Source organism: Lactuca virosa, chromosome 1 (genome assembly GCF_052849685.1).
Source record: "Lactuca virosa cultivar CGN04683 chromosome 1, Lactuca_virosa_CGN04683_v6, whole genome shotgun sequence".
Taxonomy (NCBI): domain Eukaryota; kingdom Viridiplantae; phylum Streptophyta; class Magnoliopsida; order Asterales; family Asteraceae; genus Lactuca; species Lactuca virosa.
In genome coordinates this window covers 263114077-263134236 of record NC_136426.1, presented here as the reverse complement: position 1 = coordinate 263134236, position 20160 = coordinate 263114077, and the positions used below count along the sequence as shown (strand labels likewise).

Sequence of the window (20160 nt, the reverse complement as noted above, 5' to 3'; positions counted from 1 at the left end):
GACCGATCGGCTCCGTTCCAAAAATACGAAGACCATGAACCATGAAACGGAGGCCACCCGAGCATAGAAATAGCAAGAAAGAAAAAAAAAACAAAAAAAAACCGCACGTAAAATCTAAAAAAACGCAAACGGACATAGAAAAAGGGGGTGCAACACGAGGACTTCCCAGGGGGTCACCCATCCTAGTACTACTCTCGCCCAAGCACGCTTAACTGCGGAGTTCTGATGGGATCCGGTGCATTAGTGCTGGTATGATCGCACCCGAAATACTATCCATGCTTATTGCTTGTATGTCTTAAAAGACGCAGAACCTCCTTTGTTTTCGTACGCGAGGCGTGGGACCCACGTGACCGATCGGCTCCGTTCCAAAAATACGAAGACCATGAACCATGAAACGGAGGCCACCCGAGCATAGAAATAGCAAGAAAGAAAAAAAAACAAAAAAAAACCGCACGTAAAATCTAAAAAAACGCAAACGGACAACGAAAAAGGGGGGTGCAACACAAGGACTTCCCAGGGGGTCACCCATCCTAGTACTACTCTCGCCCAAGCACGCTTAACTGCGGAGTTCTGATTGGATTCGGTGCATTAGTGCTGGTATGATCGCACCCAAAATACTATCCATGCTTATTGCTTGTATGTCTTAAAACACGCAGAAACTCCTTTGTTTTCGTACGCGAGGCGTGGGACCCACGTGACCGATCAGCTCCGTTCCAAAAATACGAAGACCATGAACCATGAAGCGGAGGCCACCCGAGCATAGAAATAGCAAGAAAGAAAAAAAAAACAAAAAAAAACCGCACGTAAAATCTAAAAAAACGCAAACGGACAACGAAAAAGGGGGGTGCAACACGAGGACTTCCCATGGGGTCACCCATCCTAGTACTACTCTCACCCAAGCACGCTTAACTGCGGAGTTCTGATGGGATCCGGTGCATTAGTGCTGGTATGATCGCACCCGAAATACTGTCCATGCTTATTGCTTGTATGTCTTAAAAGACACAGAACCTCCTTTGTTTTCGTACGCGAGGCGTGGGACCCACGTGACCGATCGGCTCCGTTCCAAAAATACGAAGACCATGAACCATGAAGCGGAGGCCACCCGAGCATAGAAATAGCAAGAAAAAAAAAACAAAAAAAAAACCGCACGTAAAATCTAAAAAAACGCAAACGGACAACGAAAAAGGGGGGTGCAACACGAGGACTTCCCAGGGGGTCACCCATCCTAGTACTACTCTCGCCCAAGCACGCTAAACTGCGGAGTTCCGATGGGATCCGGTGCATTAGTGCTGGTATGATCGCACCCAAAATACTATCCATGCTTATTGCTTGTATGTCTTAAAAGACGCAGAAACTCCTTTGTTTTCGTACGCGAGGCGTGGGACCCACGTGACCGATCAGCTCCGTTCCAAAAATACGAAGACCATGAACCATGAAGCGGAGGCCACCCGAGCATAGAAATAGCAAGAAAGAAAAAAAAACAAAAAAAAACCGCACGTAAAATCTAAAAAAACGCAAACGGACAACGAAAAAGGGGGGTGCAACACGAGGACTTCCCATGGGGTCACCCATCCTAGTACTACTCTCGCCCAAGCACGCTTAACTGCGGAGTTCTGATGGGATCCGGTGCATTAGTGCTGGTATGATCGCACCCGAAATACTGTCCATGCTTATTGCTTGTATGTCTTAAAAGACACAGAACCTCCTTTGTTTTCGTACGCAAGGCGTGGGACCCACGTGACCGATCGGCTCCGTTCCAAAAATACGAAGACCATGAACCATGAAGCGGAGGCCACCCGAGCATAGAAATAGCAAGAAAAAAAAACAAAAAAAAAACCGCACGTAAAATCTAAAAAAACGCAAACGGACAACGAAAAAGGGGGGGTGCAACACGAGGACTTCCCAGGGGGTCACCCATCCTAGTACTACTCTCGCCCAAGCACGCTTAACTGCGGAGTTCTGATGGGATCCGGTGCATTAGTGCTGGTATGATCGCACCCGAAATACTATCCATGCTTATTGCTTATATGTCTTAAAAGACGCAGAACCTCCTTTGTTTTCGTACGCGAGGCGTGGGACCCACGTGACCGATCGGCTCCGTTCCAAAAATACGAAGACCATGAACCATGAAACGGAGGCCACCCGAGCATAGAAATAGCAAGAAAGAAAAAAAACAAAAAAAAAACCGCACGTAAAATCTAAAAAAACGCAAACGGACAACGAAAAAAGGGGGTGCAACACGAGGACTTCCCAGGGGGTCACCCATCCTAGTACTACTCTCGCCCAAGCACGCTTAACTGCGAAGTTCTGATGGGATCCGGTGCATTAGTGCTGGTATGATCGCACCCGAAATACTATCCATGCTTATTGCTTGTATGTCTTAAAAGACGCAGAACCTCCTTTGTTTTCGTACGCGAGGCGTGGAACCCACGTGATCGATCGGCTCCGTTCCAAAAATACGAAAACCATCAACCATGAAGCGGAGGCCACCCGAGCATAGAAATAGCAAGAAAGAAAAAAAAAACAAAAAAAAACCGCACGTAAAATCTAAAAAAACGCAAACGGACAACGAAAAAGGGGGGTGCAACACGAGGACTTCCCAGGGGGTCACCCATCCTAGTACTACTCTCGCCCAAGCACGCTTAACTGCGGAGTTCTGATGGGATCCGGTGCATTAGTGCTGGTATGATCGCACCCGAAATACTATCCATGCTTATTGCTTGTATGTCTTAAAAGACGCAGAACCTCCTTTGTTTTCGTACGCGAGGCGTGGGACCTACGTGACCGATCGGTTCCGTTCCAAAAATACGAAGACCATGAACCATGAAATGGAGGCCACCCGAGCATAGAAATAGCAAGAAAGAAAAAAAAAACAAAAAAAAAACCGCACGTAAAATCTAAAAAAACGCAAACGGACAACGAAAAAGGGGGGTGCAACACGAGGACTTCCCAGGGGGTCACCCATCCTAGTACTACTCTCGCCCAAGCACGCTTAACTGCGGAGTTCTGATGGGATCCGGTGCATTAGTGCTAGTATGATCGCACCCGAAATACTATCCATGCTTATTGCTTGTATGTCTTAAAAGACGCAGAACCTCCTTTGTTTTCGTACGCGAGGCGTGGGACCCACGTGACCGATCGGCTCCGTTCCAAAAATACGAAGACCATGAACCATGAAACGGAGGCCACCCGAGCATAGAAATAGCAAGAAAGAAAAAAAAACAAAAAAAAACCGCACGTAAAATCTAAAAAAACGCAAACGGACAACGAAAAAGGGGGGTGCAACACGAGGACTTCCCAGGGGGTCACCCATCCTAGTACTACTCTCGCCCAAGCACGCTTAACTGCGGAGTTCTGATGGGATTCGGTGCATTAGTGCTGGTATGATCGCACCCAAAATACTATCCATGCTTATTGCTTGTATGTCTTAAAAGACCCAGAAACTCCTTTGTTTTCGTACGCGAGGCGTGGGACCCACGTGACCGATCAGCTCCGTTCCAAAAATACGAAGACCATGAACCATGAAGCGGAGGCCACCCGAGCATAGAAATAGCAAGAAAGAAAAAAAAAACAAAAAAAAACCGCACGTAAAATCTAAAAAAACGCAAACGGACAACGAAAAAGGGGGGTGCAACACGAGGACTTCCCATGGGGTCACCCATCCTAGTACTACTCTCGCCCAAGCACGCTTAACTGCGGAGTTCTGATGGGATCCGGTGCATTAGTGCTGGTATGATCGCACCCGAAATACTGTCAATGCTTATTGCTTGTATGTCTTAAAAGACACAGAACCTCCTTTGTTTTCGTACGCGAGGCGTGGGACCCACGTGACCGATCGGCTCCGTTCCAAAAATACGAAGACCATGAACCATGAAGCGGAGGCCACCCGAGCATAGAAATAGCAAGAAAAAAAAAACAAAAAAAAAACCGCACGTAAAATCTAAAAAAACGCAAACGGACAACGAAAAAGGGGGGTGCAACACGAGGACTTCCCAGGGGGTCACCCATCCTAGTACTACTCTCGCCCAAGCACGCTAAACTGCGGAGTTCTGATGGGATCCGGTGCATTAGTGCTGGTATGATCGCACCCAAAATACTATCCATGCTTATTGCTTGTATGTCTTAAAAGACGCAGAAACTCCTTTGTTTTCGTACGCGAGGCGTGGGACCCACGTGACCGATCAGCTCCGTTCCAAAAATACGAAGACCATGAACCATGAAGCGGAGGCCACCCGAGCATAGAAATAGCAAGAAAGAAAAAAAAACAAAAAAAAACCGCACGTAAAATCTAAAAAAACGCAAACGGACAACGAAAAAGGGGGGTGCAACACGAGGACTTCCCATGGGGTCACCCATCCTAGTACTACTCTCGCCCAAGCACGCTTAACTGCGGAGTTCTGATGGGATCCGGTGCATTAGTGCTGGTATGATCGCACCCGAAATACTGTCCATGCTTATTGCTTGTATGTCTTAAAAGACACAGAACCTCCTTTGTTTTCGTACGCGAGGCGTGGGACCCACGTGACCGATCGGCTCCGTTCCAAAAATACGAAGACCATGAACCATGAAGCGGAGGCCACCCGAGCATAGAAATAGCAAGAAAAAAAAAACAAAAAAAAAACCGCACGTAAAATCTAAAAAAACGCAAACGGACAACGAAAAAGGGGGGGTGCAACACGAGGACTTCCCAGGGGGTCACCCATCCTAGTACTACTCTCGCCCAAGCACGCTTAACTGCGGAGTTCTGATGGGATCCGGTGCATTAGTGCTGGTATGATCGCACACGAAATACTATCCATGCTTATTGCTTGTATGTCTTAAAAGACGTAGAACCTCCTTTGTTTTCGTACGCGAGGCGTGGGACCCACGTGACCGATCGGCTCCGTTCCAAAAATACGAAGACCATGAACCATGAAGCGGAGGCCACCCGAGCATAGAAATAGCAAGAAAGAAAAAAAAACAAAAAAAAACCGCACGTAAAATCTAAAAAAACGCAAACGGACAACAAAAAAGGGGGGTGCAACACGAGGACTTACCAGGGGGTCACCCATCCTAGTACTACTCTCGCCCAAGCACGCTTAACTGCAGAGTTCTGATGGGATCCGGTGCATTAGTGCTGGTATGATCGCACCCGAAATACTATCCATGCTTATTGCTTGTATGTCTTAAAAGACGCAGAACCTCCTTTGTTTTCGTACGCGAGGCGTGGGACCCACGTGACCGATCGGTTCCGTTCCAAAAATACGAAGACCATGAACCATGAAATGGAGGCCACCCGAGCATAGAAATAGCAAGAAAGAAAAAAAAAACAAAAAAAACCGCACGTAAAATCTAAAAAAACGCAAACGGACAACGAAAAAGGGGGGTGCAACACGAGGACTTCCCAGGGGGTCACCCATCCTAGTACTACTCACGCCCAAGCACGCTTAACTGCGGAGTTCTGATGGGATCCGGTGCATTAGTGCTGGTATGATCGCACCCGAAATACTATCCATGCTTATTGCTTGTATGTCTTAAAAGACGCAGAACCTCCTTTGTTTTCGTACGCGAGGCGTGGGACCCACGTGACCGATCGGCTCCGTTCCAAAAATACGAAGACCATGAACCATGAAACGGAGGCCACCCGAGCATAGAAATAGCAAGAAAGAAAAAAAAACAAAAAAAAACCGCACGTAAAATCTAAAAAAACGCAAACGGACAACGAAAAAGGGGGGTGCAACACGAGGACTTCCCAGGGGGTCACCCATCCTAGTACTACTCTCGCCCAAGCACGCTTAACTGCGGAGTTCTGATGGGATTCGGTGCATTAGTGCTGGTGTGATCGCACCGAAAATACTATCCATGCTTATTGCTTGTATGTCTTAAAAGACGCAGAAACTCCTTTGTTTTCGTACGCGAGGCGTGGGACCCACGTGACCGATCAGCTCCGTTCCAAAAATACGAAGACCATCAACCATGAAGCGGAGGCCACCCGAGCATAGAAATAGCAAGAAAGAAAAAAAAAACAAAAAAAAACCGCACGTAAAATCTAAAAAAACGTAAACGGACAACGAAAAAGGGGGTGCAACACGAGGACTTACCAGGGGGTCACCCATCCTAGTACTACTCTCGCCCAAACACGCTTAACTGCAAAGTTCTGATGGGATCCGGTGCATTAGTGCTGGTATGATCGCACCCGAAATACTATCCATGCTTATTGCTTATATGTCTTAAAAGACGCAGAACCTCCTTTGTTTTCGTACGCGAGGCGTGGGACCCACGTGACCGATCGGCTCCGTTCCAAAAATACGAAGACTATGAACCATGAAACGGAGGCCACCCGAGCATAGAAATAGCAAGAAAGAAAAAAAAAACAAAAAAAAAACCGCACGTAAAATCTAAAAAAACGCAAACGGACAACGAAAAAGGGGGGTGCAACATGAGGACTTCCCAGGGGGTCACCCATCCTAGTACTACTCACGCCCAAGCACGCTTAACTGCGGAGTTCTGATGGGATCCGGTGCATTAGTGCTGGTATGATCGCACCCGAAATACTATCCATGCTTATTGCTTGTATGTCTTAAAAGACACAGAACCTCCTTTGTTTTCGTACGCGAGGCGTGGGACCCACGTGACCGATCGGCTCCGTTCCAAAAATACGAAGACCATGAACCATGAAGCGGAGGCCACCCGAGCATAGAAATAGCAAGAAAAAAAAACAAAAAAAAAACCGCACGTAAAATCTAAAAAAACGCAAACGGACAACGAAAAAGGGGGGGTGGAACACGAGGACTTCCCAGGGGGTCACCCATCCTAGTACTACTCTCGCCCAAGCACGCTTAACTGCGGAGTTCTGATGGGATCCGGTGCATTAGTGCTGGTATGATCGCACCCGAAATACTATCCATGCTTATTGCTTGTATGTCTTAAAAGACGCAGAACCTCCTTTGTTTTCGTACGCGAGGCGTGGGACCCACGTGACCGATCGGCTCCGTTCCAAAAATACGAAGACCATGAACCATGAAACGGAGGCCACCCCAGCATAGAAATAGCAAGAAAGAAAAAAAAACAAAAAAAAACCGCACGTAAAATCTAAAAAAACGCAAACGGACAACGAAAAAGGGGGGTGCAACACGAGGACTTACCAGGGGGTCACCCATCCTAGTACTACTCTCGCCCAAGCACGCTTAACTGCAAAGTTCTGATGGGATCCGGTGCATTAGTGCTGGTATGATCGCACCCGAAATACTATCCATGCTTATTGCTTATATGTCTTAAAAGACGCAGAACCTCCTTTGTTTTCGTACGCGAGGCGTGGGACCCACGTGACCGATCGGCTCCGTTCCAAAAATACGAAGACCATGAACCATGAAACGGAGGCCACCCGAGCATAGAAATAGCAAGAAAGAAAAAAAACAAAAAAAAACCGCACGTAAAATCTAAAAAAACGCAAACGGACAACGAAAAAAGGGGGTGCAACACGAGGACTTCCCAGGGGGTCACCCATCCTAGTACTACTCTCGCCCAAGCACGCTTAACTGCGAAGTTCTGATGGGATCCGGTGCATTAGTGCTGGTATGATCGCACCCGAAATACTATCCATGCTTATTGCTTGTATGTCTTAAAAGACGCAGAACCTCCTTTGTTTTCGTACGCGAGGCGTGGAACCCACGTGATCGATCGGCTCCGTTCCAAAAATACGAAAACCATCAACCATGAAGCGGAGGCCACCCGAGCATAGAAATAGCAAGAAAGAAAAAAAAAACAAAAAAAAACCGCACGTAAAATCTAAAAAAACGCAAACGGACAACGAAAAAGGGGGGTGCAACACGAGGACTTCCCAGGGGGTCACCCATCCTAGTACTACTCTCGCCCAAGCACGCTTAACTGCGGAGTTCTGATGGGATCCGGTGCATTAGTGCTGGTATGATCGCACCCGAAATACTATCCATGCTTATTGCTTGTATGTCTTAAAAGACGCAGAACCTCCTTTGTTTTCGTACGCGAGGCGTGGGACCTACGTGACCGATCGGTTCCGTTCCAAAAATACGAAGACCATGAACCATGAAATGGAGGCCACCCGAGCATAGAAATAGCAAGAAAGAAAAAAAAAACAAAAAAAAAACCGCACGTAAAATTTAAAAAAACGCAAACGGACAACGAAAAAGGGGGGTGCAACACGAGGACTTCCCAGGGGGTCACCCATCCTAGTACTACTCTCACCCAAGCACGCTTAACTGCGGAGTTCTGATGGGATCCGGTGCATTAGTGCTGGTATGATCGCACCCGAAATACTATCCATGCTTATTGCTTGTATGTCCTAAAAGACGGAGAACCTCCTTTGTTTTCGTACGCGAGGCGTGGGACCCACGTGACCGATCGGCTCCGTTCCAAAAATACGAAGACCATGAACCATGAAACGGAGGCCACCCGAGCATAGAAATAGCAAGAAAGAAAAAAAAAACAAAAAAAAAACCGCACGTAAAATCTAAAAAAACGCAAACGGACAACGAAAAAGGGGGGTGCAACACGAGGACTTCCCAGGGGGTCACCCATCCTAGTACTACTCTCGCCCAAGCACGCTTAACTGCGGAGTTCTGATGGGATCCGGTGCATTAGTGCTAGTATGATCGCACCCGAAATACTATCCATGCTTATTGCTTGTATGTCTTAAAAGACGCAGAACCTCCTTTGTTTTCGTACGCGAGGCGTGGGACCCACGTGACCGATCGGCTCCGTTCCAAAAATACGAAGACCATGAACCATGAAACGGAGGCCACCCGAGCATAGAAATAGCAAGAAAGAAAAAAAAACAAAAAAAAACCGCACGTAAAATCTAAAAAAACGCAAACGGACAACGAAAAAGGGGGGTGCAACACGAGGACTTCCCAGGGGGTCACCCATCCTAGTACTACTCTCGCCCAAGCACGCTTAACTGCGGAGTTCTGATGGGATTCGGTGCATTAGTGCTGGTATGATCGCACCCAAAATACTATCCATGCTTATTGCTTGTATGTCTTAAAAGACGCAGAAACTCCTTTGTTTTCGTACGCGAGGCGTGGGACCCACGTGACCGATCAGCTCCGTTCCAAAAATACGAAGACCATGAACCATGAAGCGGAGGCCACCCGAGCATAGAAATAGCAAGAAAGAAAAAAAAAACAAAAAAAAACCGCACGTAAAATCTAAAAAAACGCAAACGGACAACGAAAAAGGGGGGTGCAACACGAGGACTTCCCATGGGGTCACCCATCCTAGTACTACTCTCGCCCAAGCACGCTTAACTGCGGAGTTCTGATGGGATCCGGTGCATTAGTGCTGGTATGATCGCACCCGAAATACTGTCAATGCTTATTGCTTGTATGTCTTAAAAGACACAGAACCTCCTTTGTTTTCGTACGCGAGGCGTGGGACCCACGTGACCGATCGGCTCCGTTCCAAAAATACGAAGACCATGAACCATGAAGCGGAGGCCACCCGAGCATAGAAATAGCAAGAAAAAAAAAACAAAAAAAAAACCGCACGTAAAATCTAAAAAAACGCAAACGGACAACGAAAAAGGGGGGTGCAACACGAGGACTTCCCAGGGGGTCACCCATCCTAGTACTACTCTCGCCCAAGCACGCTAAACTGCGGAGTTCTGATGGGATCCGGTGCATTAGTGCTGGTATGATCGCACCCAAAATACTATCCATGCTTATTGCTTGTATGTCTTAAAAGACGCAGAAACTCCTTTGTTTTCGTACGCGAGGCGTGGGACCCACGTGACCGATCAGCTCCGTTCCAAAAATACGAAGACCATGAACCATGAAGCGGAGGCCACCCGAGCATAGAAATAGCAAGAAAGAAAAAAAAACAAAAAAAAACCGCACGTAAAATCTAAAAAAACGCAAACGGACAACGAAAAAGGGGGGTGCAACACGAGGACTTCCCATGGGGTCACCCATCCTAGTACTACTCTCGCCCAAGCACGCTTAACTGCGGAGTTCTGATGGGATCCGGTGCATTAGTGCTGGTATGATCGCACCCGAAATACTGTCCATGCTTATTGCTTGTATGTCTTAAAAGACACAGAACCTCCTTTGTTTTCGTACGCGAGGCGTGGGACCCACGTGACCGATCGGCTCCGTTCCATAAATACGAAGACCATGAACCATGAAGCGGAGGCCACCCGAGCATAGAAATAGCAAGAAAAAAAAAACAAAAAAAAAACCGCACGTAAAATCTAAAAAAACGCAAACGGACAACGAAAAAGGGGGGGTGCAACACGAGGACTTCCCAGGGGGTCACCCATCCTAGTACTACTCTCGCCCAAGCACGCTTAACTGCGGAGTTCTGATGGGATCCGGTGCATTAGTGCTGGTATGATCGCACACGAAATACTATCCATGCTTATTGCTTGTATGTCTTAAAAGACGTAGAACCTCCTTTGTTTTCGTACGCGAGGCGTGGGACCCACGTGACCGATCGGCTCCGTTCCAAAAATACGAAGACCATGAACCATGAAGCGGAGGCCACCCGAGCATAGAAATAGCAAGAAAGAAAAAAAAACAAAAAAAAACCGCACGTAAAATCTAAAAAAACGCAAACGGACAACAAAAAAGGGGGGTGCAACACGAGGACTTACCAGGGGGTCACCCATCCTAGTACTACTCTCGCCCAAGCACGCTTAACTGCAGAGTTCTGATGGGATCCGGTGCATTAGTGCTGGTATGATCGCACCCGAAATACTATCCATGCTTATTGCTTGTATGTCTTAAAAGACGCAGAACCTCCTTTGTTTTCGTACGCGAGGCGTGGGACCCACGTGACCGATCGGTTCCGTTCCAAAAATACGAAGACCATGAACCATGAAATGGAGGCCACCCGAGCATAGAAATAGCAAGAAAGAAAAAAAAAACAAAAAAAACCGCACGTAAAATCTAAAAAAACGCAAACGGACAACGAAAAAGGGGGGTGCAACACGAGGACTTCCCAGGGGGTCACCCATCCTAGTACTACTCACGCCCAAGCACGCTTAACTGCGGAGTTCTGATGGGATCCGGTGCATTAGTGCTGGTATGATCGCACCCGAAATACTATCCATGCTTATTGCTTGTATGTCTTAAAAGACGCAGAACCTCCTTTGTTTTCGTACGCGAGGCGTGGGACCCACGTGACCGATCGGCTCCGTTCCAAAAATACGAAGACCATGAACCATGAAACGGAGGCCACCCGAGCATAGAAATAGCAAGAAAGAAAAAAAAACAAAAAAAAACCGCACGTAAAATCTAAAAAAACGCAAACGGACAACGAAAAAGGGGGGTGCAACACGAGGACTTCCCAGGGGGTCACCCATCCTAGTACTACTCTCGCCCAAGCACGCTTAACTGCGGAGTTCTGATGGGATTCGGTGCATTAGTGCTGGTGTGATCGCACCGAAAATACTATCCATGCTTATTGCTTGTATGTCTTAAAAGACGCAGAAACTCCTTTGTTTTCGTACGCGAGGCGTGGGACCCACGTGACCGATCAGCTCCGTTCCAAAAATACGAAGACCATCAACCATGAAGCGGAGGCCACCCGAGCATAGAAATAGCAAGAAAGAAAAAAAAAACAAAAAAAAACCGCACGTAAAATCTAAAAAAACGTAAACGGACAACGAAAAAGGGGGTGCAACACGAGGACTTACCAGGGGGTCACCCATCCTAGTACTACTCTCGCCCAAGCACGCTTAACTGCAAAGTTCTGATGGGATCCGGTGCATTAGTGCTGGTATGATCGCACCCGAAATACTATCCATGCTTATTGCTTATATGTCTTAAAAGACGCAGAACCTCCTTTGTTTTCGTACGCGAGGCGTGGGACCCACGTGACCGATCGGCTCCGTTCCAAAAATACGAAGACTATGAACCATGAAACGGAGGCCACCCGAGCATAGAAATAGCAAGAAAGAAAAAAAAAACAAAAAAAAAAACCGCACGTAAAATCTAAAAAAACGCAAACGGACAACGAAAAAGGGGGGTGCAACATGAGGACTTCCCAGGGGGTCACCCATCCTAGTACTACTCACGCCCAAGCACGCTTAACTGCGGAGTTCTGATGGGATCCGGTGCATTAGTGCTGGTATGATCGCACCCGAAATACTATCCATGCTTATTGCTTGTATGTCTTAAAAGACACAGAACCTCCTTTGTTTTCGTACGCGAGGCGTGGGACCCACGTGACCGATCGGCTCCGTTCCAAAAATACGAAGACCATGAACCATGAAGCGGAGGCCACCCGAGCATAGAAATAGCAAGAAAAAAAAACAAAAAAAAAACCGCACGTAAAATCTAAAAAAACGCAAACGGACAACGAAAAAGGGGGGGTGCAACACGAGGACTTCCCAGGGGGTCACCCATCCTAGTACTACTCTCGCCCAAGCACGCTTAACTGCGGAGTTCTGATGGGATCCGGTGCATTAGTGCTGGTATGATCGCACCCGAAATACTATCCATGCTTATTGCTTGTATGTCTTAAAAGACGCAGAACCTCCTTTGTTTTCGTACGCGAGGCGTGGGACCCACGTGACCGATCGGCTCCGTTCCAAAAATACGAAGACCATGAACCATGAAACGGAGGCCACCCGAGCATAGAAATAGCAAGAAAGAAAAAAAAACAAAAAAAAACCGCACGTAAAATCTAAAAAAACGCAAACGGACAACGAAAAAGGGGGGTGCAACACGAGGACTTACCAGGGGGTCACCCATCCTAGTACTACTCTCGCCCAAGCACGCTTAACTGCAAAGTTCTGATGGGATCCGGTGCATTAGTGCTGGTATGATCGCACCCGAAATACTATCCATGCTTATTGCTTATATGTCTTAAAAGACGCAGAACCTCCTTTGTTTTCGTACGCGAGGCGTGGGACCCACGTGACCGATCGGCTCCGTTCCAAAAATACGAAGACCATGAACCATGAAACGGAGGCCACCCGAGCATAGAAATAGCAAGAAAGAAAAAAAACAAAAAAAAACCGCACGTAAAATCTAAAAAAACGCAAACGGACAACGAAAAAAGGGGGTGCAACACGAGGACTTCCCAGGGGGTCACCCATCCTAGTACTACTCTCGCCCAAGCACGCTTAACTGCGAAGTTCTGATGGGATCCGGTGCATTAGTGCTGGTATGATCGCACCCGAAATACTATCCATGCTTATTGCTTGTATGTCTTAAAAGACGCAGAACCTCCTTTGTTTTCGTACGCGAGGCGTGGAACCCACGTGATCGATCGGCTCCGTTCCAAAAATACGAAAACCATCAACCATGAAGCGGAGGCCACCCGAGCATAGAAATAGCAAGAAAGAAAAAAAAAACAAAAAAAAACCGCACGTAAAATCTAAAAAAACGCAAACGGACAACGAAAAAGGGGGGTGCAACACGAGGACTTCCCAGGGGGTCACCCATCCTAGTACTACTCTCGCCCAAGCACGCTTAACTGCGGAGTTCTGATGGGATCCGGTGCATTAGTGCTGGTATGATCGCACCCGAAATACTATCCATGCTTATTGCTTGTATGTCTTAAAAGACGCAGAACCTCCTTTGTTTTCGTACGCGAGGCGTGGGACCTACGTGACCGATCGGTTCCGTTCCAAAAATACGAAGACCATGAACCATGAAATGGAGGCCACCCGAGCATAGAAATAGCAAGAAAGAAAAAAAAAACAAAAAAAAACCGCACGTAAAATCTAAAAAAACGCAAACGGACAACGAAAAAGGGGGGTGCAACACGAGGACTTCCCAGGGGGTCACCCATCCTAGTACTACTCTCACCCAAGCACGCTTAACTGCGGAGTTCTGATGGGATCCGGTGCATTAGTGCTGGTATGATCGCACCCGAAATACTATCCATGCTTATTGCTTGTATGTCCTAAAAGACGGAGAACCTCCTTTGTTTTCGTACGCGAGGCGTGGGACCCACGTGACCGATCGGCTCCGTTCCAAAAATACGAAGACCATGAACCATGAAACGGAGGCCACCCGAGCATAGAAATAGCAAGAAAGAAAAAAAAAACAAAAAAAAAACCGCACGTAAAATCTAAAAAAACGCAAACGGACAACGAAAAAGGGGGGTGCAACACGAGGACTTCCCAGGGGGTCACCCATCCTAGTACTACTCTCGCCCAAGCACGCTTAACTGCGGAGTTCTGATGGGATCCGGTGCATTAGTGCTAGTATGATCGCACCCGAAATACTATCCATGCTTATTGCTTGTATGTCTTAAAAGACGCAGAACCTCCTTTGTTTTCGTACGCGAGGCGTGGGACCCACGTGACCGATCGGCTCCGTTCCAAAAATACGAAGACCATGAACCATGAAACGGAGGCCACCCGAGCATAGAAATAGCAAGAAAGAAAAAAAAACAAAAAAAAACCGCACGTAAAATCTAAAAAAACGCAAACGGACAACGAAAAAGGGGGGTGCAACACGAGGACTTCCCAGGGGGTCACCCATCCTAGTACTACTCTCGCCCAAGCACGCTTAACTGCGGAGTTCTGATGGGATTCGGTGCATTAGTGCTGGTATGATCGCACCCAAAATACTATCCATGCTTATTGCTTGTATGTCTTAAAAGACGCAGAAACTCCTTTGTTTTCGTACGCGAGGCGTGGGACCCACGTGACCGATCAGCTCCGTTCCAAAAATACGAAGACCATGAACCATGAAGCGGAGGCCACCCGAGCATAGAAATAGCAAGAAAGAAAAAAAAAACAAAAAAAAACCGCACGTAAAATCTAAAAAAACGCAAACGGACAACGAAAAAGGGGGGTGCAACACGAGGACTTCCCATGGGGTCACCCATCCTAGTACTACTCTCGCCCAAGCACGCTTAACTGCGGAGTTCTGATGGGATCCGGTGCATTAGTGCTGGTATGATCGCACCCGAAATACTGTCAATGCTTATTGCTTGTATGTCTTAAAAGACACAGAACCTCCTTTGTTTTCGTACGCGAGGCGTGGGACCCACGTGACCGATCGGCTCCGTTCCAAAAATACGAAGACCATGAACCATGAAGCGGAGGCCACCCGAGCATAGAAATAGCAAGAAAAAAAAAACAAAAAAAAAACCGCACGTAAAATCTAAAAAAACGCAAACGGACAACGAAAAAGGGGGGTGCAACACGAGGACTTCCCAGGGGGTCACCCATCCTAGTACTACTCTCGCCCAAGCACGCTAAACTGCGGAGTTCTGATGGGATCCGGTGCATTAGTGCTGGTATGATCGCACCCAAAATACTATCCATGCTTATTGCTTGTATGTCTTAAAAGACGCAGAAACTCCTTTGTTTTCGTACGCGAGGCGTGGGACCCACGTGACCGATCAGCTCCGTTCCAAAAATACGAAGACCATGAACCATGAAGCGGAGGCCACCCGAGCATAGAAATAGCAAGAAAGAAAAAAAAACAAAAAAAAACCGCACGTAAAATCTAAAAAAACGCAAACGGACAACGAAAAAGGGGGGTGCAACACGAGGACTTCCCATGGGGTCACCCATCCTAGTACTACTCTCGCCCAAGCACGCTTAACTGCGGAGTTCTGATGGGATCCGGTGCATTAGTGCTGGTATGATCGCACCCGAAATACTGTCCATGCTTATTGCTTGTATGTCTTAAAAGACACAGAACCTCCTTTGTTTTCGTACGCGAGGCGTGGGACCCACGTGACCGATCGGCTCCGTTCCATAAATACGAAGACCATGAACCATGAAGCGGAGGCCACCCGAGCATAGAAATAGCAAGAAAAAAAAAACAAAAAAAAAACCGCACGTAAAATCTAAAAAAACGCAAACGGACAACGAAAAAGGGGGGGTGCAACACGAGGACTTCCCAGGGGGTCACCCATCCTAGTACTACTCTCGCCCAAGCACGCTTAACTGCGGAGTTCTGATGGGATCCGGTGCATTAGTGCTGGTATGATCGCACACGAAATACTATCCATGCTTATTGCTTGTATGTCTTAAAAGACGTAGAACCTCCTTTGTTTTCGTACGCGAGGCGTGGGACCCACGTGACCGATCGGCTCCGTTCCAAAAATACGAAGACCATGAACCATGAAGCGGAGGCCACCCGAGCATAGAAATAGCAAGAAAGAAAAAAAAACAAAAAAAAACCGCACGTAAAATCTAAAAAAACGCAAACGGACAACAAAAAAGGGGGGTGCAACACGAGGACTTACCAGGGGGTCACCCATCCTAGTACTACTCTCGCCCAAGCACGCTTAACTGCAGAGTTCTGATGGGATCCGGTGCATTAGTGCTGGTATGATCGCACCCGAAATACTATCCATGCTTATTGCTTGTATGTCTTAAAAGACGCAGAACCTCCTTTGTTTTCGTACGCGAGGCGTGGGACCCTCGTGACCGATCGGCTCCGTTCCAAAAATACGAAGACCATGAACCATGAAACGGAGGCCACCCGAGCATAGAAATAGCAAGAAAGAAAAAAAACAAAAAAAAAACCGCACGTAAAATCTAAAAAAACGCAAACGGACAACGAAAAAAGGGGGTGCAACACGAGGACTTCCCAGGGGGTCACCCATCCTAGTACTACTCTCGCCCAAGCACGCTTAACTGCGAAGTTCTGATGGGATCCGGTGCATTAGTGCTGGTATGATCGCACCCGAAATACTATCCATGCTTATTGCTTGTATGTCTTAAAAGACGCAGAACCTCCTTTGTTTTCGTACGCGAGGCGTGGAACCCACGTGACCGATCGGCTCCGTTCCAAAAATACGAAAACCATCAACCATGAAGCGGAGGCCACCCGAGCATAGAAATAGCAAGAAAGAAAAAAAAAACAAAAAAAAACCGCACGTAAAATCTAAAAAAACGCAAACAGACAACGAAAAAGGGGGGTGCAACACGAGGACTTCCCAGGGGGTCACCCATCCTAGTACTACTCTCGCCCAAGCACGCTTAACTGCGGAGTTCTGATGGGATCCGGTGCATTAGTGCTGGTATGATCGCACCCGAAATACTATCCATGCTTATTGCTTGTATGTCTTAAAAGACGCAGAACCTCCTTTGTTTTCGTACGCGAGGCGTGGGACCTACGTGACCGATCGGTTCCGTTCCAAAAATACGAAGACCATGAACCATGAAATGGAGGCCACCCGAGCATAGAAATAGCAAGAAAGAAAAAAAAAACAAAAAAAACCGCACGTAAAATCTAAAAAAACGCAAACGGACAACGAAAAAGGGGGGTGCAACACGAGGACTTCCCAGGGGGTCACCCATCCTAGTACTACTCTCACCCAAGCACGCTTAACTGCGGAGTTCTGATGGGATCCGGTGCATTAGTGCTGGTATGATCGCACCCGAAATACTATCCATGCTTATTGCTTGTATGTCTTAAAAGACGGATAACCTCCTTTGTTTTCGTACGCGAGGCGTGGGACCCACGTGACCGATCGGCTCCGTTCCAAAAATACGAAGACTATGAACCATGAAACGGAGGCCACCCGAGCATAGAAATAGCAAGAAAGAAAAAAAAAACAAAAAAAAAAACCGCACGTAAAATCTAAAAAAACGCAAACGGACAACGAAAAAGGGGGGTGCAACACGAGGACTTCCCAGGGGGTCACCCATCCTAGTACTACTCACGCCCAAGCACGCTTAACTGCGGAGTTCTGATGGGATCCGGTGCATTAGTGCTGGTATGATCGCACCCGAAATACTATCCATGCTTATTGCTTGTATGTCTTAAAAGACGCAGAACCTCCTTTGTTTTCGTACGCGAGGCGTGGGACCCACGTGACCGATCGGCTCCGTTCCAAAAATACGAAGACCATGAACCATGAAACGGAGGCCACCCGAGCATAGAAATAGCAAGAAAGAAAAAAAAACAAAAAAAAACCGCACGTAAAATCTAAAAAAACGCAAACGGACAACGAAAAAGGGGGGTGCAACACGAGGACTTCCCAGGGGGTCACCCATCCTAGTACTACTCTCGCCCAAGCACGCTTAACTGCGGAGTTCTGATGGGATTCGGTGCATTAGTGCTGGTGTGATCGCACCCAAAATACTATCCATGCTTATTGCTTGTATGTCTTAAAAGACGCAGAAACTCCTTTGTTTTCGTACGCGAGGCGTGGGACCCACGTGGCCGATCAGCTCCGTTCCAAAAATACGAAGACCATCAACCATGAAGCGGAGGCCACCCGAGCATAGAAATAGCAAGAAAGAAAAAAAAAACAAAAAAAAACCGCACGTAAAATCTAAAAAAACGTAAACGGACAACGAAAAAGGGGGTGCAACACGAGGACTTCCCATGGGGTCACCCATCCTAGTACTACTCTCGCCCAAGCACGATTAACTGCGGAGTTCTGATGGGATCCGGTGCATTAGTGCTGGTATGATCGCACCCGAAATACTGTCCATGCTTATTGCTTGTATGTCTTAAAAGACACAGAACCTCCTTTGTTTTCGTACGCGAGGCGTGGGACCCACGTGACCGATCGGCTCCGTTCCAAAAATACGAAGACCATGAACCATGAAACGGAGGCCACCCGAGCATAGAAATAGCAAGAAAAAAAAAACAAAAAAAAAACCGCACGTAAAATCTAAAAAAACGCAAACGGACAACGAAAAAGGGGGGTGCAACACGAGGACTTCCCAGGGGGTCACCCATCCTAGTACTACTCTCTCCCAAGCACGCTTAACTGCGGAGTTCTGATGGGATCCGGTGCATTAGTGCTGGTATGATCGCACCGGAAATAATATCCATGCTTATTGCTTGTATGTCTTAAAAGACGCAGAACCTCCTTTGTTTTCGTACGCGAGGCGTGGGACCCACGTGACCGATCGGCTCCGTTCCAAAAATACGAAGACCATGAACCATGAAACGGAGGCCACCCGAGCATAGAAATAGCAAGAAAGAAAAAAAAAACAAAAAAAAAAACCGCACGTAAAATCTAAAAAAACGCAAACGGACAACGAAAAAGGGGGTGCAACACGAGGACTTCCCAGGGGGTCACCCATCCTAGTACCACTCTCGCCCAAGCACGCTTAACTGCGGAGTTCTGATGGGATCCGGTGCATTAGTGCTGGTATGATCGCACCCGAAATACTATCCATGCTTATTGCTTGTATGTCTTAAAAGACGCAGAACCTCCTTTGTTTTCGTACGCGAGGCGTGGGACCCACGTGACCGATCGGCTCCGTTCCAAATATACAAAGATCATGAACCATGAAACGGAGGCCACCCGAGCATAGAAATAGCAAGAAAGAAAAAAAAACAAAAAAAAACCGCACGTAAAATCTAAAAAAACGCAAACGGACAACGAAAAAGGGGGGTGCAACACGAGGACTTCCCAGGGGGTCACCCATCCTAGTACTACTTTCGCCCAAGCACGCTTAACTGCGGAGTTCTGATGGGATCCGGTGCATTAGTGCTGGTATTATCTCACCCAAAATACTATCCATGCTTATTGCTTGTATGTCTTAAAAGACGCAGAAACTCCTTTGTTTTCGTACGCGAGGCGTGGGACCCACGTGACCGATCAGCTCCGTTCCAAAAATACGAAGACCATCAACCATGAAGCGGAGGCCACCCGAGCATAGAAATAGCAAGAAAGAAAAAAAAACAAAAAAAAACCGCACGTAAAATCTAAAAAAACGCAAACGGACAACGAAAAAGGGGGGTGCAGCACGAGGACTTCCCATGGGGTCACCCATCCTAGTACTACTCTCGCCCAAGCACGCTTAACTGCGGAGTTCTGATGGGATCCGGTGCATTAGTGCTGGTATGATCGCACCCGAAATACTGTCCATGCTTATTGCTTGTATGTCTTAAAAGACACAGAACCTCCTTTGTTTTCGTACACGAGGCGTGGGATCCACGTGACCGATCGGCTCCGTTCCAAAAATACGAAGACCATGAACCATGAAACGGAGGCCACCCGAGCATAGAAATAACAAGAAAAAAAAAACAAAAAAAAACCGCACGTAAAATCTAAAAAAACGCAAACGGACAACGAAAAAGTGGGGGTGCAACACGAGGACTTCCCAGGGGGTCACCCATCCTAGTACTACTCTCGCCCAAGCACGCTTCACTGCGGAGTTCTGATGGGATCCGGTGCATTAGTGCTGGTATGATCGCACCCGAAATACTATCCATGCTTATTGCTTTTATGTCTTAAAAGACGCAGAACCTCCTTTGT

General features: G+C 47.3%; 58 non-coding genes across 58 annotated transcripts; all 58 read right to left on the bottom strand.

Annotated features, from left to right (window-relative positions):
• Window positions 1-144: 144 nt before the first annotated feature.
• On the bottom strand, window positions 145-263 carry LOC145147622 (5S ribosomal RNA). Its single transcript, XR_013728519.1, has one exon. It is a non-coding gene; the product is annotated as a 5S ribosomal RNA (ribosomal RNA).
• Window positions 264-492: 229 nt separating this feature from the next.
• Window positions 493-611, bottom strand: LOC145148908 (5S ribosomal RNA). The gene has a single exon (XR_013729772.1). It is a non-coding gene; the product is annotated as a 5S ribosomal RNA (ribosomal RNA).
• A 230-nt stretch (window positions 612-841) lies between these two features.
• LOC145137575 (5S ribosomal RNA) lies at window positions 842-960 on the bottom strand. The gene has a single exon (XR_013721131.1). It is a non-coding gene; the product is annotated as a 5S ribosomal RNA (ribosomal RNA).
• Window positions 961-1187: 227 nt separating this feature from the next.
• On the bottom strand, window positions 1188-1306 carry LOC145145792 (5S ribosomal RNA). Its single transcript, XR_013726749.1, has one exon. It is a non-coding gene; the product is annotated as a 5S ribosomal RNA (ribosomal RNA).
• A 229-nt stretch (window positions 1307-1535) lies between these two features.
• LOC145153116 (5S ribosomal RNA) lies at window positions 1536-1654 on the bottom strand. The gene has a single exon (XR_013733642.1). It is a non-coding gene; the product is annotated as a 5S ribosomal RNA (ribosomal RNA).
• Window positions 1655-1881: 227 nt separating this feature from the next.
• Window positions 1882-2000, bottom strand: LOC145147610 (5S ribosomal RNA). The gene has a single exon (XR_013728508.1). It is a non-coding gene; the product is annotated as a 5S ribosomal RNA (ribosomal RNA).
• Window positions 2001-2229: 229 nt separating this feature from the next.
• LOC145156050 (5S ribosomal RNA) lies at window positions 2230-2348 on the bottom strand. The gene has a single exon (XR_013736476.1). It is a non-coding gene; the product is annotated as a 5S ribosomal RNA (ribosomal RNA).
• Window positions 2349-2578: 230 nt separating this feature from the next.
• Window positions 2579-2697, bottom strand: LOC145147597 (5S ribosomal RNA). The gene has a single exon (XR_013728496.1). It is a non-coding gene; the product is annotated as a 5S ribosomal RNA (ribosomal RNA).
• Window positions 2698-2928: 231 nt separating this feature from the next.
• Window positions 2929-3047, bottom strand: LOC145154950 (5S ribosomal RNA). The gene has a single exon (XR_013735417.1). It is a non-coding gene; the product is annotated as a 5S ribosomal RNA (ribosomal RNA).
• A 229-nt stretch (window positions 3048-3276) lies between these two features.
• Window positions 3277-3395, bottom strand: LOC145143972 (5S ribosomal RNA). Its single transcript, XR_013724996.1, has one exon. It is a non-coding gene; the product is annotated as a 5S ribosomal RNA (ribosomal RNA).
• A 230-nt stretch (window positions 3396-3625) lies between these two features.
• On the bottom strand, window positions 3626-3744 carry LOC145153114 (5S ribosomal RNA). The gene has a single exon (XR_013733640.1). It is a non-coding gene; the product is annotated as a 5S ribosomal RNA (ribosomal RNA).
• A 227-nt stretch (window positions 3745-3971) lies between these two features.
• LOC145143600 (5S ribosomal RNA) lies at window positions 3972-4090 on the bottom strand. Its single transcript, XR_013724630.1, has one exon. It is a non-coding gene; the product is annotated as a 5S ribosomal RNA (ribosomal RNA).
• Window positions 4091-4319: 229 nt separating this feature from the next.
• LOC145153113 (5S ribosomal RNA) lies at window positions 4320-4438 on the bottom strand. The gene has a single exon (XR_013733639.1). It is a non-coding gene; the product is annotated as a 5S ribosomal RNA (ribosomal RNA).
• A 228-nt stretch (window positions 4439-4666) lies between these two features.
• Window positions 4667-4785, bottom strand: LOC145154528 (5S ribosomal RNA). Its single transcript, XR_013735001.1, has one exon. It is a non-coding gene; the product is annotated as a 5S ribosomal RNA (ribosomal RNA).
• A 229-nt stretch (window positions 4786-5014) lies between these two features.
• On the bottom strand, window positions 5015-5133 carry LOC145146926 (5S ribosomal RNA). Its single transcript, XR_013727848.1, has one exon. It is a non-coding gene; the product is annotated as a 5S ribosomal RNA (ribosomal RNA).
• Window positions 5134-5362: 229 nt separating this feature from the next.
• On the bottom strand, window positions 5363-5481 carry LOC145152646 (5S ribosomal RNA). Its single transcript, XR_013733174.1, has one exon. It is a non-coding gene; the product is annotated as a 5S ribosomal RNA (ribosomal RNA).
• A 229-nt stretch (window positions 5482-5710) lies between these two features.
• LOC145148900 (5S ribosomal RNA) lies at window positions 5711-5829 on the bottom strand. The gene has a single exon (XR_013729764.1). It is a non-coding gene; the product is annotated as a 5S ribosomal RNA (ribosomal RNA).
• A 229-nt stretch (window positions 5830-6058) lies between these two features.
• Window positions 6059-6177, bottom strand: LOC145149852 (5S ribosomal RNA). The gene has a single exon (XR_013730693.1). It is a non-coding gene; the product is annotated as a 5S ribosomal RNA (ribosomal RNA).
• A 231-nt stretch (window positions 6178-6408) lies between these two features.
• Window positions 6409-6527, bottom strand: LOC145144403 (5S ribosomal RNA). Its single transcript, XR_013725411.1, has one exon. It is a non-coding gene; the product is annotated as a 5S ribosomal RNA (ribosomal RNA).
• Window positions 6528-6754: 227 nt separating this feature from the next.
• Window positions 6755-6873, bottom strand: LOC145144954 (5S ribosomal RNA). The gene has a single exon (XR_013725951.1). It is a non-coding gene; the product is annotated as a 5S ribosomal RNA (ribosomal RNA).
• Window positions 6874-7102: 229 nt separating this feature from the next.
• On the bottom strand, window positions 7103-7221 carry LOC145148886 (5S ribosomal RNA). Its single transcript, XR_013729750.1, has one exon. It is a non-coding gene; the product is annotated as a 5S ribosomal RNA (ribosomal RNA).
• Window positions 7222-7449: 228 nt separating this feature from the next.
• On the bottom strand, window positions 7450-7568 carry LOC145156049 (5S ribosomal RNA). The gene has a single exon (XR_013736475.1). It is a non-coding gene; the product is annotated as a 5S ribosomal RNA (ribosomal RNA).
• Window positions 7569-7798: 230 nt separating this feature from the next.
• LOC145147586 (5S ribosomal RNA) lies at window positions 7799-7917 on the bottom strand. Its single transcript, XR_013728485.1, has one exon. It is a non-coding gene; the product is annotated as a 5S ribosomal RNA (ribosomal RNA).
• A 231-nt stretch (window positions 7918-8148) lies between these two features.
• On the bottom strand, window positions 8149-8267 carry LOC145155783 (5S ribosomal RNA). The gene has a single exon (XR_013736211.1). It is a non-coding gene; the product is annotated as a 5S ribosomal RNA (ribosomal RNA).
• A 231-nt stretch (window positions 8268-8498) lies between these two features.
• On the bottom strand, window positions 8499-8617 carry LOC145154949 (5S ribosomal RNA). The gene has a single exon (XR_013735416.1). It is a non-coding gene; the product is annotated as a 5S ribosomal RNA (ribosomal RNA).
• Window positions 8618-8846: 229 nt separating this feature from the next.
• Window positions 8847-8965, bottom strand: LOC145143971 (5S ribosomal RNA). Its single transcript, XR_013724995.1, has one exon. It is a non-coding gene; the product is annotated as a 5S ribosomal RNA (ribosomal RNA).
• Window positions 8966-9195: 230 nt separating this feature from the next.
• Window positions 9196-9314, bottom strand: LOC145153112 (5S ribosomal RNA). The gene has a single exon (XR_013733638.1). It is a non-coding gene; the product is annotated as a 5S ribosomal RNA (ribosomal RNA).
• A 227-nt stretch (window positions 9315-9541) lies between these two features.
• Window positions 9542-9660, bottom strand: LOC145143599 (5S ribosomal RNA). Its single transcript, XR_013724629.1, has one exon. It is a non-coding gene; the product is annotated as a 5S ribosomal RNA (ribosomal RNA).
• A 229-nt stretch (window positions 9661-9889) lies between these two features.
• Window positions 9890-10008, bottom strand: LOC145153111 (5S ribosomal RNA). Its single transcript, XR_013733637.1, has one exon. It is a non-coding gene; the product is annotated as a 5S ribosomal RNA (ribosomal RNA).
• Window positions 10009-10236: 228 nt separating this feature from the next.
• LOC145154527 (5S ribosomal RNA) lies at window positions 10237-10355 on the bottom strand. Its single transcript, XR_013735000.1, has one exon. It is a non-coding gene; the product is annotated as a 5S ribosomal RNA (ribosomal RNA).
• A 229-nt stretch (window positions 10356-10584) lies between these two features.
• On the bottom strand, window positions 10585-10703 carry LOC145146925 (5S ribosomal RNA). The gene has a single exon (XR_013727847.1). It is a non-coding gene; the product is annotated as a 5S ribosomal RNA (ribosomal RNA).
• Window positions 10704-10932: 229 nt separating this feature from the next.
• Window positions 10933-11051, bottom strand: LOC145152645 (5S ribosomal RNA). The gene has a single exon (XR_013733173.1). It is a non-coding gene; the product is annotated as a 5S ribosomal RNA (ribosomal RNA).
• A 229-nt stretch (window positions 11052-11280) lies between these two features.
• Window positions 11281-11399, bottom strand: LOC145148899 (5S ribosomal RNA). Its single transcript, XR_013729763.1, has one exon. It is a non-coding gene; the product is annotated as a 5S ribosomal RNA (ribosomal RNA).
• Window positions 11400-11628: 229 nt separating this feature from the next.
• LOC145148885 (5S ribosomal RNA) lies at window positions 11629-11747 on the bottom strand. The gene has a single exon (XR_013729749.1). It is a non-coding gene; the product is annotated as a 5S ribosomal RNA (ribosomal RNA).
• A 232-nt stretch (window positions 11748-11979) lies between these two features.
• On the bottom strand, window positions 11980-12098 carry LOC145144401 (5S ribosomal RNA). Its single transcript, XR_013725409.1, has one exon. It is a non-coding gene; the product is annotated as a 5S ribosomal RNA (ribosomal RNA).
• Window positions 12099-12325: 227 nt separating this feature from the next.
• LOC145147575 (5S ribosomal RNA) lies at window positions 12326-12444 on the bottom strand. Its single transcript, XR_013728474.1, has one exon. It is a non-coding gene; the product is annotated as a 5S ribosomal RNA (ribosomal RNA).
• A 229-nt stretch (window positions 12445-12673) lies between these two features.
• LOC145148884 (5S ribosomal RNA) lies at window positions 12674-12792 on the bottom strand. Its single transcript, XR_013729748.1, has one exon. It is a non-coding gene; the product is annotated as a 5S ribosomal RNA (ribosomal RNA).
• Window positions 12793-13020: 228 nt separating this feature from the next.
• On the bottom strand, window positions 13021-13139 carry LOC145156047 (5S ribosomal RNA). Its single transcript, XR_013736473.1, has one exon. It is a non-coding gene; the product is annotated as a 5S ribosomal RNA (ribosomal RNA).
• A 230-nt stretch (window positions 13140-13369) lies between these two features.
• Window positions 13370-13488, bottom strand: LOC145147564 (5S ribosomal RNA). The gene has a single exon (XR_013728463.1). It is a non-coding gene; the product is annotated as a 5S ribosomal RNA (ribosomal RNA).
• Window positions 13489-13718: 230 nt separating this feature from the next.
• Window positions 13719-13837, bottom strand: LOC145155782 (5S ribosomal RNA). Its single transcript, XR_013736210.1, has one exon. It is a non-coding gene; the product is annotated as a 5S ribosomal RNA (ribosomal RNA).
• A 231-nt stretch (window positions 13838-14068) lies between these two features.
• LOC145154948 (5S ribosomal RNA) lies at window positions 14069-14187 on the bottom strand. Its single transcript, XR_013735415.1, has one exon. It is a non-coding gene; the product is annotated as a 5S ribosomal RNA (ribosomal RNA).
• Window positions 14188-14416: 229 nt separating this feature from the next.
• LOC145143970 (5S ribosomal RNA) lies at window positions 14417-14535 on the bottom strand. Its single transcript, XR_013724994.1, has one exon. It is a non-coding gene; the product is annotated as a 5S ribosomal RNA (ribosomal RNA).
• Window positions 14536-14765: 230 nt separating this feature from the next.
• LOC145153110 (5S ribosomal RNA) lies at window positions 14766-14884 on the bottom strand. The gene has a single exon (XR_013733636.1). It is a non-coding gene; the product is annotated as a 5S ribosomal RNA (ribosomal RNA).
• Window positions 14885-15111: 227 nt separating this feature from the next.
• LOC145143598 (5S ribosomal RNA) lies at window positions 15112-15230 on the bottom strand. The gene has a single exon (XR_013724628.1). It is a non-coding gene; the product is annotated as a 5S ribosomal RNA (ribosomal RNA).
• Window positions 15231-15459: 229 nt separating this feature from the next.
• Window positions 15460-15578, bottom strand: LOC145153108 (5S ribosomal RNA). Its single transcript, XR_013733635.1, has one exon. It is a non-coding gene; the product is annotated as a 5S ribosomal RNA (ribosomal RNA).
• A 228-nt stretch (window positions 15579-15806) lies between these two features.
• On the bottom strand, window positions 15807-15925 carry LOC145154526 (5S ribosomal RNA). Its single transcript, XR_013734999.1, has one exon. It is a non-coding gene; the product is annotated as a 5S ribosomal RNA (ribosomal RNA).
• Window positions 15926-16154: 229 nt separating this feature from the next.
• LOC145146924 (5S ribosomal RNA) lies at window positions 16155-16273 on the bottom strand. Its single transcript, XR_013727846.1, has one exon. It is a non-coding gene; the product is annotated as a 5S ribosomal RNA (ribosomal RNA).
• Window positions 16274-16502: 229 nt separating this feature from the next.
• On the bottom strand, window positions 16503-16621 carry LOC145156046 (5S ribosomal RNA). Its single transcript, XR_013736472.1, has one exon. It is a non-coding gene; the product is annotated as a 5S ribosomal RNA (ribosomal RNA).
• Window positions 16622-16851: 230 nt separating this feature from the next.
• LOC145147553 (5S ribosomal RNA) lies at window positions 16852-16970 on the bottom strand. The gene has a single exon (XR_013728452.1). It is a non-coding gene; the product is annotated as a 5S ribosomal RNA (ribosomal RNA).
• A 229-nt stretch (window positions 16971-17199) lies between these two features.
• Window positions 17200-17318, bottom strand: LOC145155781 (5S ribosomal RNA). Its single transcript, XR_013736209.1, has one exon. It is a non-coding gene; the product is annotated as a 5S ribosomal RNA (ribosomal RNA).
• A 232-nt stretch (window positions 17319-17550) lies between these two features.
• LOC145152643 (5S ribosomal RNA) lies at window positions 17551-17669 on the bottom strand. Its single transcript, XR_013733172.1, has one exon. It is a non-coding gene; the product is annotated as a 5S ribosomal RNA (ribosomal RNA).
• A 229-nt stretch (window positions 17670-17898) lies between these two features.
• Window positions 17899-18017, bottom strand: LOC145146528 (5S ribosomal RNA). Its single transcript, XR_013727468.1, has one exon. It is a non-coding gene; the product is annotated as a 5S ribosomal RNA (ribosomal RNA).
• Window positions 18018-18246: 229 nt separating this feature from the next.
• Window positions 18247-18365, bottom strand: LOC145136289 (5S ribosomal RNA). Its single transcript, XR_013720368.1, has one exon. It is a non-coding gene; the product is annotated as a 5S ribosomal RNA (ribosomal RNA).
• A 227-nt stretch (window positions 18366-18592) lies between these two features.
• On the bottom strand, window positions 18593-18711 carry LOC145148033 (5S ribosomal RNA). The gene has a single exon (XR_013728936.1). It is a non-coding gene; the product is annotated as a 5S ribosomal RNA (ribosomal RNA).
• Window positions 18712-18942: 231 nt separating this feature from the next.
• On the bottom strand, window positions 18943-19061 carry LOC145155317 (5S ribosomal RNA). The gene has a single exon (XR_013735764.1). It is a non-coding gene; the product is annotated as a 5S ribosomal RNA (ribosomal RNA).
• Window positions 19062-19290: 229 nt separating this feature from the next.
• On the bottom strand, window positions 19291-19409 carry LOC145148861 (5S ribosomal RNA). Its single transcript, XR_013729726.1, has one exon. It is a non-coding gene; the product is annotated as a 5S ribosomal RNA (ribosomal RNA).
• A 229-nt stretch (window positions 19410-19638) lies between these two features.
• On the bottom strand, window positions 19639-19757 carry LOC145135791 (5S ribosomal RNA). The gene has a single exon (XR_013720042.1). It is a non-coding gene; the product is annotated as a 5S ribosomal RNA (ribosomal RNA).
• Window positions 19758-19984: 227 nt separating this feature from the next.
• LOC145154477 (5S ribosomal RNA) lies at window positions 19985-20103 on the bottom strand. Its single transcript, XR_013734949.1, has one exon. It is a non-coding gene; the product is annotated as a 5S ribosomal RNA (ribosomal RNA).
• Window positions 20104-20160: the final 57 nt, after the last annotated feature.